The following is an 11,252-nucleotide window of genomic DNA, read 5'->3' as shown; positions in this document are numbered from 1 at the left end:
TACTCTTTAAAAGTGCTTGTGTTTATGAATTTGAGAAAAATCTAGATCTCTAATATTTTAAGCCCAAGATCCTGCAGCTCTTCAATTTTTGCTTACATACAATTCATTCTTTGCAGCCAATAAAGCCAAAGAAGACTGGGAATAAAATTTGAAACAAATATTAATAATATTTTAAAAGAATTTCAACATTCTAATTACAGTGTTTGGGACTGTATCTTTTGGGGATTATGATCTGCTCTACAATACATGATTTTTTAAAATGGGAATCCAGTAAAATAGAATGACCAAAATTTCTCTGGATTCTTTGGGATGTACATACTCAGGTACAATTCAAGCATCCAGCATGCCACTGGATAAAGTTGTGTATTTTAGGTGCCATCCCTGTCTTGGTCATCTGTGGCTAGATAACAAATAAATCCAAAGTTTAGCACCTTAAAGTAACATATTATCATATTACCATTATCTCACAGTTTCCAGAGGCCAGAGTTAGGGAGCATCTTAGCTGAGTGCCTTTAGTGCAGGAAATCTCATGAAGGTGAATAAATAAAAATGTTAAAAAATTTAATCCTTTCCTGGTACCAAAAGGAAAAGACCCGCTCCTTCAAATAGATACTTTTGGCATTTCCTTTAAAGAACATATACTCACAAATCTTTCCTCCATCTTTTTCAATTGTGTGTTGTTTTCAAAGCTAAATAAGCTTTGTGTCAATTTTGCATTGTCTGTTAGGGGTCTTAACAGTCTTTGAAATGTGAACACCAGTGAAGAGGATGGTGGTGCCCTATCTCCCTGGCTTTGAGAGTTGAGCTAGGTGTCAGGCTCTCGGTTATAATACCCTGCTTGTTAAAAAGATATGGGAGGGGATCCTCCATTGTTGGTGGGAGTGCAGACTAGTGCAACCACTATGGAAATCAATATGGAGATACCTCAAAGAGCTTGGACTGGAGGTTCCATTTGACCCAACCATCCCTCTGTTGGGTATCTTTCCAAGAGAACTAAAAGAATCATATCACAGAGAAGTATGTGCACCCATGTTTATAGCGGCACAGTTTGTAATAGCTAAATCTTGGAAACAACCTATTTGCCCATCCGTTGGAAACTGGATAAAGAAGTTGTGGTTTTTCTATAAAATGGAATATTACTCAGCCATAAAGAGCGAGAGAATAGATTCATTCATAGGAAAATGGATACATATTGAAGATATACTCCTAAGTGAAATAAATAAGTCCCACATGTGTAAATACCAAATAGTTTCCCTGGTGTGAATATTCTGCAACAATGCATAAGATTCTAATAAGATTACTGACATTTAGAAATGGGAGGAAAGGAGCTAAAGGTGTAGGGAAGGTGTGATACGAAGGGGAAGAACAAAAAGGGAAAAGAAAAAAATGTGAGAGAATGAAAAGATGAAAATAAAGTGTTTGTAGATGGGGAGGGGAGGAGGGGGTGAAGGGAGGGCAGAGGTAAGGGGAAAAAATGAGAATCAAGATTTGCCATGTAAAGGTACATGATCCCAACAATGAATGTAACTGTACTGTATCCCTAAATGTACCAATAAACTCAATTAAAAAAAAAATGAAGAAAGAAAAAGATATGGGAGGGGAAAAAATGAGAACCAAGACCTGTCCTATAGAGGTACAAGATCCCAATAATGAATATAACTGTACTGTATACCTAAAATGTATCAATAAACTCAATTAAAAAATAAAATAAAAAGATATGGGAGTTGAGTGGTAGCTCAGAGGTACTTTCTTACCATGTGTGTGGCTCTGGCTTTGAGCCCCAGAAGGGATGAAGACAATTCACATGCATGTGACTTCAAGTCAGGGATTGTGATACCCTTTGCCTTGCCTTTGTTGCCCAGAATTGCTTTTGCTATTGCTATTCTAGATCTCCTCTGGTTCCAAATGAATTTAGGATTGTTTTCTCTAATTCTGTGGCATATGCATGGAATTTTCATCGGAACTACATTAAATCTGTATAACAATTTTGGAAGTGTGGCCATTTTCAACAGATTGGTTCTTCCTAGCCAAGAACAAGGGGTATCTTCCCATTTTCAGATATCCTCTTCGATCTGAGTATGGTAGTTTTCAGAGTACTGTAGTTTTCCATGTAAAGGACTTTTACTTCCTTTGTTAGATTGACTCCTAGGTATTTCGTTTTTTTAGATGCTATTGTGAAAGGGAATAGCTGGGTCAAATGGGTCCTCTAATCTTAGTTGTCTGAGGTATTTCCATATTGATTTCCACAATGGTTTCACCAGTCTGCACTCCCACCAACAATGAAGAAGAGAGTTCCTTTCTCCCCACAACCCTGCCAGCATTTGTTATTGGTTGATTTCTTGATAGCAGCCATTCTTTCTGGGGTGAGGTAGAATCTCAGTGTTTTCATCTGCATCTCTAGAATGACCAGTGATGTTGAATATTTTTTTATATGTTTAGTTCCTGCTTTTACTTCTTTGTCTAAGAAATGTCTGTTCATTTCAGATGCCCATTTTTAAATTGGGTCTTTATATTTGAGGGGGCTAATTTTTTTGAATTCTTTATATATTCTAGATAGTAGACCTTTGTCTGAGGAACAGCTGGTAAAAACTTTTTCCCACATTGTGGGTTGTCTCTTAGCTCTGCTGATGATATCTCTTGCAATGCAGAAGCTTTTTAAAAAGATGAGGCCTGGGGATTTAGCTCAGTGGTTCTGCCCCCTGCCTTGCAAGTGCAAGGATCTGAGTTTGATCCCAGGTACCAAAAAAGTAAATAAATTATAAATAAATAAATAAATAAATAAATAAATAAATAAATAAATAAATAAAAAGATGAGATCACAGTTGTTGATTCTTTGTGCTAGTTCCCGTGCTACTGAGGACTTGTTCATAAAGTTTTTCCTTATGCTGATATCTTCAAGAGTTCTTCCAGAAAGTTTAGTGTTTTTGTTTTAATATTTGTACCTTTAATCCACTTGGATTTTAGCTTAGTGCATGGTGAAAGATATGGGTCTAGGGCTGAAGATTTAGCTCAGTGCTGCTGCCACCTGCCTCACAAGCACAAGGTCCAGAGTTTGATCTCCAATACCAAAAAAAAACAAAAAATATGGATCTAGTTTTAATCTTTGGCAAGTTGAAATCTAGTTTTTCCAACACCATTTATTAAAGAGGCTATCTTTCCTTCAGTGAGTATGGCTCTTTTCTCAAAGATGAGGTAGCTGAGTACATCTGGAGTTGTTTCTGCATCTTCTGATCTATTCCCCCGATCCTCAGGTCTATTTCTTTGCCAATATCATGCTACTTTTATCACAGTGGCTTTGTAGTATAGTTTCAAATTAGGGATTGTGATGCCCCCTGCCATGTCTCTGTTGCCTAGAATTGCTTTTGCTATTCTAGGTCTCTTCTGATTCCAAATGAATTTTTGAATTATTTTCTCTAGTTCTGTAAAATGTATTGTTGGGATTTCAATAGGGATTGCATTGAATCTGTATAGCAGTCTTGGAAGTATGGCCATTTTCACTGTATTGATTCTTCCTACCCAGGAACAAGGGGTGTCTTTCCATTTTCTTATACCCTTTTCGATCTCTTTTTTTCAGTGTTGTAGTTGTCAATGTAGAGGTCTTTTGCTTCCTTTGTCAAACTGATTCCTAGATATTTCATTTTTGGCGGATGCTATTGTAAAAGGGATTGTTTCCCTAATTTCACTCTCAGGGAGTCTTGTTTGTGTACAAGAAGGCTGTTGATTTTTGAGTGTTTACCTTGTATCCACCTACTTTACTGAATCTGTCAATTAAATCTAGAAGTCCTTTGGCAGAGTTTTTTGGGTCTTTTATAGAGAGTACTGTATTGTCAACAAATGACAGTTTAACTTCTTCCTTTCCTATCTTTATTGCTTTTATTTTTTTTCTTTCTCTTGTCTAATTGCTGTGGCTAATGTTTCCAAAACTATATTGAGTAGGAGTGGTAATAGTGGACATCCTTGTCTTGTTCCTGATTTTAGCATGAAGGTTTTCATTTTCTGACCTTTTAGTATTATGTTGGCTGTTGGTTTTTTTTATAGATAGCCTTTGTCAAATTGAGATAAAGACCATCTATTCCAATTTTCTGTGGGTTTTTTTTTATCATGAATGGGTGTTGAATTTTGTTGAATGCTTTTTCTGCAACTATTGAAATGATCATATGGTTTTTGTCCTTGACTCTGTTAATATAGTGTATTACATTTATTGATTTACGTATGTGGAACCATCCTTGCATCCCTGAGATAAATCTGACTTGGTCAAGGTGTATGATCTTCTTCATGACCCTCTGTATTCTGTTTGCCAGTATCTTATTGAAGATTTTTGCATCTGTGTTCATTAGGGAGATTGGCCTGTAGTTCTTTTTCAGTTAGGTCTTTTGCTGGTTTTGGAATCAAAGTAACACTTGCTTTCAGGAATGAATTTGAAGTATTTCTTCCCTTGCAATTCATTGAAAAGTTTAAAGAATAGTGGCAATAGTTATCCTCTAAATGTCTTGTAGGATTCAGCAGTGAAGCCATTAATATCTGGGCTTTTCTTGGTTGGTAAAATTTTAATTACATTTTCTATTTCACTGATTGTAATTGGAGTGTTTAAAATTTTTGTATCTCCTTTGTTCAATTTTGGTAATTCATATGTATCTAGAAATCTGTCCATTTCTTCTGTGGTCTCCATTTTACTAGAGTACAAGTTCACAAAGTAGGTATTGATGATCCTCTGAATTTCTGCTGGATCTGTTGTGACTTCACCATTTTCATTCCTAATTGCATGAATTTGAGACTTTTCTTTCCTCTTTTGATAAGGTTGGCTAAGGATTTATCGATTTTATTTATTCTTTCAAAAAACTAACTCTTCAATTCATTATTTTTGATATCATTCTCTTATTCTCCATTGCACTCATTTCTGCTCTGATCTTTATAATTTCCTTCCTGGTATGAGTTTTGGGTTTGTCTTGCTCTTCTTTTTCTAGGAGCTTAAGATTCAACATTAGTTTGTTTATTTGAGCTCACTCTGTTTTCCTAGTGTGGGCATTCACTGCTATGAATTTCCCACATAGAACTATTTTCATTGTATCCCATAGATTCCTGTATGTTGTATTGGCATAATCATTTATTTGTAAAAACTGTCTAATTTATTCTTTAATTTCCTCAGTGACCCATTGGTTGTTCAGGAGAGTGTTATTCAATTTCCATGTGTTTGTCATGTTCTTATAGTTTCTTTTGCTACTGATCTCCAGTTTAATTTCACTATGGTCTGATAATATACATGGGATAACTTCAATTCCTTTGCATTTACTTAAACATGTTCAATGAGCTAGGATATGGTCTATTTTGGAGAATGAGCTGTGTGTAGCCAAAAAGAATGTGTATTCTGATTTTGTGGGGTGGAACACTCTGTAGACATCTATTAAGTCCATTTGTTCAAAAGCTTGGTTCAGTTCTAGTGTTTTGTTTTTTTTGTCTAGATGATCTATCTATTTGTGACAGTGAGGTATGAAGTACCCCACTACAATTGTATTAATGCTTATTTTCATGTCCCTTAATATTTGTTTTGTATAGTTGGGAGCATTAGTATTTGGTGCATATATATTTATGACTGCTATATCTTCCTCTTGGATTAGTCCCTTTACAAGGATGTAGTGACCTTCTTTGATCTCTCTTAGTTAGTTTTGGTTTGAAACTTACTTTATCTGCAAATAAGACAAGCTGCCCCTGATTTTTTCTAGATTCCTGCATGGAAAACTGCTTTCCATCTTTTTCTTCCAGGCTATGAGTTTCTTTCTGAACTAGGTGCATTTCTTGTATACAACATATTGTGGGATTCTGCTTCTTAATCCACTCTGCAGATTCAAGATCTAAGCCCTGACCTTTCTGATACAGAGAAGTATTCTTGGTTACCCACACACACCCACACACACACACACACACACACATATGTATATTTATTTATTTATTTTCATGTTACTTTCCTGTTCTTGGCTCTTTTTAATTTTTCATCCTCTCCCTTTAATTTCTTGCCTTGCCTGATGGATTTTCTCTTTTGGGCCTCATGGAGTTTAGTATTGAACTCCATATGCCACCATGCCTGGCAGTGCTTATATGATTTTTTTCATGTCTGTTAATATTTGTTTTATATAGCTAGGTGTGCTGATATTTGGTGCATATATATTTTTGACTGTTATCTCTTCCTCTTGTATTTTTCCCTTTACAAGGATATAATAACCTTCTTTGTCTCTCTTAGCTTTGGCTTGAAATCCACTTTTTCTGAAAATAGAATAGCTACCCTTGCTTTTTTCAGCGGTCCTGTCACATGAACTATTGTTTTCTATCCACAGACTTTCAGCCTATGAGTTTCTTTTTCAATTAAATGTGTTTCTTGCTGGATATGGTGGCACATGCCTGTAATCCCAGCATTTGGGAAGCTGAGGCAGGAGGATCGCTGTGAGTTTGAGGTCAGCCTGCACTATATAGTGAGACCTTGTTTTAAAAAAAGTCTCACGCGGTCATGGTGGTACAGGCCTGTAATCCCAGCATTTGTGAGGCTGAGGCAGGAGGATTACTGTGAGTTCAAGACCAGCCTGGGCTACATAGTGAGTTCTAGGTCAGTCTCAACTACATAGTGAGACCCTGTCTCAAAAACAAACAAACAAATAAAAAGTGTGTCTCTCTTATGTGGAATATTGTTGGGTCTTACTTCTTCATCCATTCTGCCAGTGTGTTTCCTTTGATTGGTGAGTTGAGATCATTTACATTGATGGTTATAACTGACGTGTATTGACTTATGTATGCTGGCCAAATTATATTCCTGTTGGTTCCCTTTTTTCCCCTCTGTTTAATAGCTTGCCTTGCCTGATGGATTCATTCTGTTGGGGTTCATGGAGTTGTAGTCCTTTTCTTTCTAGAATGTCCTTCAGAACATTTGGAGGGCTGATTTGGTTGTCATTAAGTTCTCCAGGTGTTCTTTATCACAGAAGTATCTCATCTCTCCATCTTTTTTAAAGATAGTTTTGTGGGGTACATCAGTCTGGGTTTCTTTTAGGACTTGAAACACTTTACTCCAAGCTTTCCTTGACTTGAGGGTTTGTGTTGAGAAGTCTGCTGTGATTATGATGGACTTTCTTTTATAGGTGATTTGTTTCTTTTCTCTAACAGCTTTTAATATTCTGTCCTTGTGTTGAATTTATGGAATCTTGACTGTTATGTGTTTTGGTGTAAATTTTTTTTAATAATGAGAAATAGGAATTCTATATGCCTCACATATCTATTTGTGAAATTCTTTTTCCTTGCTTGGGAAGTTTTCTGCCATTACTTCTGTGAACATCTTTTTTATGTCATTTGTGCTATATCCTTTTTCATTGGCTCCATTTTTTTTTTCTTTCTTGGTACCAGAGATTAAACTCAGAACCCTGTGCTTGCAAGGGAGACATGGCACCACTGAGCTAAATCCCTGGCCCAACTCTGATCAATCTTGTATTAACCTTCTTTTCATCATCCAGCAGCTGTTGGATTGATTTGTGTGTGTGTGTGTGTGTGTGTGTGTGTGTGTGTGTGTAACCTTGCTATTTTTGAGAAATCTTTCTTTTCTAACTTCCATCCTGTCTTCTATGTCTGATATTCTGTCCTCACATTGGCTCAGTCTGCTGCATATACACTCAATGGATTTTCTTGTTGTTGTTGTTAGTACTGGGGATTGAACTCAGGCCCTTGTGCTTGCAAGGCAGGCAGCGGAACCACTAAGCCAAATCCCTGGACCTCTCAATGGAATTTTTAATCTCCTGGATATCTGTTTGAATTTGTTTCATGGATTCCATTTTTGTCCTATGTTGGGCATTCATAGTTTCCATAATTTTCCCAAACTCCTCTATTTTAAAAAAAAAATCTGTATCTGCTCTAAAGTCACTAATCATGTCTTTCATTATGGTCACCATCTCTGTAGTTATCTGAGAAACTATTTCTGGCTTGATTTTTTTCTAGAGTCTCATTCATCTGCTTTTCTACCTTTGCTGATATCACTTCAGAGAGTCCAGGTGGATGGGTTTCCAGTTGTTCCACTTCTTTGCCCCCTGGGTTTGCTTTTGGTGAGCTGAAAGTTTAGGGTTGGATCTTGCTTAAATGTCTTCTCATTTTTTTTTTTTTAAGTATTATTCCTGGGTTGATGCTTGTAAATTGCTTATGGCAGGTAGCTTTATTGCTAGTATATTGAACCCTTAGGAAATGACTACTTTTCAGTGATGTCTTCCAGGTGTAGCTGGCCTTTGGGTTTTGAGTCTGTGGCAAGATCCTACCTATTTCATTTACTGGGGATGAGAAGTTGCTGCCCATATGGCCTATCCCCTGTTTCTTTAGTACTGGCCTTCAGTGCTATTTATGACCCTTAAGCATCTCAGTCTTGGCACAACAGGAAGAACAACCAATTAGAACAGGTATGTTACCTTGGCTAAAGTAGCACGATCACAACAATGATAGCATCAAATATAGCCACAGTCAATAGCTCACTGTTGTTCCAAAACCTCCCTCTAAGCTCCCTCCACCTCCTCCTCCTCTTCCTTCTTTTTTTTGTACCAGGGATCAAACTTGGAACCTTGCACTTGTAAGGCAGGCAGCAGCTAAATCCCCAACCTAAGCTCCCCTTCTTAAGGGAATTGTCACGTAACTTGTGGATATATTTCCAAATCATAAAATACAAGAAATGCCAAAAAAGCTAGTTAACTATTGTTACCAATTCAAAAAGTATTACACATATTCCTTGCCCAAGAAAAGTAAAAATGCCCTGAAATTTTATAGCACTTACATGAAAGAAATATGATTGAGGATTTCCCAAATGTGGCTGTGGTTTCAAAAAATATCCATATTAAAAATAACAATTTGAGAAGCTGAAATAAATGTTTCTAAACTATAAAAAAATTTTTTGTCAGGACTGGGGATGTAGTTCAGTGAGTGGTAGGGCACTTACCTATCATGTACGAAGTCTTGTGGTTGATTCTGAGTACAATGGGGGGAGATCATTGCTATTTCTGTGCCAGGCTAAACTACATGGTAAGTTCAAGGCCAGCCTGACCTACATAGCAAGACCCTATCTCAAAGAAGAGTTTTATTGGGACAGATATTTAGCTCATTGGCAACATGTCTGCCTCACAAGTGCAAGGTCCTGACCTGAGTTTGAACTCTGGTACAAAAAACATAAACCAGAGTCTTACTAAGTTGCCTAGGCTGGGCTCAAACTCCTGCCTTAGCCTTTCATATTGCTGGGATTACAGATGTGCATCACCATACCAGCTGGATCTTGTGTCTTTGTATGGGGCTATCACAGGGCTAATATTTGGGTAAGAGCCAATGCAATTTTCCAGGTCCCAGTGCATAAAAGGGCCCATATTCAAGGCTTAATGCTCTATGGCTGGTTGGGATCTGGTTGATAAATATTTCAGTGCTGGTTTTGGAGCTGAGCTTGGGATGATTCCTCATGACTTGATGGGTGATTTGGTTCTCACTGGATGATTTTTCTTGTATAGGTTGGTCCGGGTTTTGAGAATCTCTGCTGGAATCCAAGTTGACTCTAGATTTAAGGCAATGAAGACTTCTGGGACTAGCTGAAAGTTGCTCTAAAAATCTATTCTGATGTCTTCAGTCTTGTAGGATTATGAGAGTCTAGGTAAATTGAAGGCTCATAGACCTTGTTTTGTCAAATTTTAGACTGACATTAACTAAATTACTTGTGTGCCAATAGGCAAAGCTTGAAAGGATTTGACTTAAGAGATTTACAAAATGAAGGTCAAGCTATTTTACTTTTAGTTACCTATTGAGCATTTGTGGGCCCAAGTGAAGACCTATGGGTTTTTTGGAAAAAAAAAAAAAAAGTTTTAATTTCCTGCCTATCTTAGAAGAAAACAGAGTATGCTTATAATGAGTAACAGGTTAAGGGCCAGGAGTTTGTCTTCTGTAGTGGCCTCTGAATGTGTTGCTATCAGTGATTCCCTCGTCTGAGTTAGATGCTATGATATTTGCATTCAGAATGACATTGGTCAATACAAACACATGATCATAATTTACAATTTTAATTTTTTTTTTGGGGGGACAGGGTTTCGCTTTATAGCTCAGGCTGGCCTTGAACTCACAGCGATCCTCCTGCCTTAGCCTTCCAAGTGCTAAAATTTTAATTTCTTATATTGCAAACAAGAAGCATTACAAACTGAGGGATTGTAAAAGGAAGAAAAGATTTGCATTTCAAAACCTTTAACAGCATTTCCCCCACCCATTCCACCCACCCCTTTATTTTTATTTATACTGGGGCTCAGGCCCATGGATTTGCATGCTAGGCAAAGGGCTCTACCTCTGCGCTAAATCCTGAGCTCTTTTTAAAAATTATTTTTAATTTTGAAACAGGGTCTACCTATGTTGCACGGGTGGCCTCCAATTTGTGAACTACTGCCTCAGGCTCTGGAGTAGCTGAGATTACAGGCCTGTGCCATCCTACCAGGCTCTTTTCTTTTTTGAAATGTGACTGAGTTTTCTTTTGCATCAGACCTGCTAATTATAAGCGTATAGCAGGGTCTGTTTGTCAGTTTGTTCTGTTTGTGATTTCTTGTGGTCTAGTTTCTCATTCTGTAGAATTGTTCACTTTTCTACCCTCATGTATGCTAGGCAAGTGCTCTACCATGGTGCTGCACTCCCAGCACCCGTGTTGTTATTTTATGTTATTCCAGTTCTGGAAACCCAGGGTTTTTGTACTGAGATGCATTCTCAAGCCCCCCTCCCCCCCCTTTTTAATGTTGAGATAGGATCTGGCTAAGTCATTGAGTTGCCCAGACTGGGCTCCAACTTGCGATTCTCCTGTGTCAGTCTTCTAGAGTGCGGATATTTCAGGCGTGCGCCACCCACGCCTGGCAACGCATTCTCTTTCTTAAAGACAATTCCCAGAGTGGTAAAATTTTAGGGCTCCACATAAACGCCATCTCCCAGGACCTCCACAATATTGACCTTGAGAGATGCGATCACAGATTTTCTTCTTACACTTTTTCATACGATAAGCCTGTAGCACACTTACGCCAGTGATAAGGAAGGAAAAAAGAAAACCCACATAAGAGAGTGTCATTTCAAAAACTAAAGGAAATCGCTGGCATCCGAGAACAGAACAGAAACTGGGCGGCGGGAAGTGGGCGAGGACTCCGGGTCCTCAGCGGAAAGCCCTGCTTGGTTGCTGCGCCAGACCGCCCGTGCTCGGGCGCGTCCCCTTTAAAGGGCGTGACCGAGGGTGTGGCCTG

This window comes from Fukomys damarensis, unplaced genomic scaffold (assembly GCF_012274545.1).
Source record: "Fukomys damarensis isolate Sample0158 unplaced genomic scaffold, DMR_v1.0_HiC HiC_scaffold_17, whole genome shotgun sequence".
Classification (NCBI taxonomy): Eukaryota; Metazoa; Chordata; class Mammalia; order Rodentia; family Bathyergidae; genus Fukomys; species Fukomys damarensis.
The sequence above is the reverse complement of the archived record's forward strand: the minus strand, read 5'-3'. Positions refer to the sequence as shown.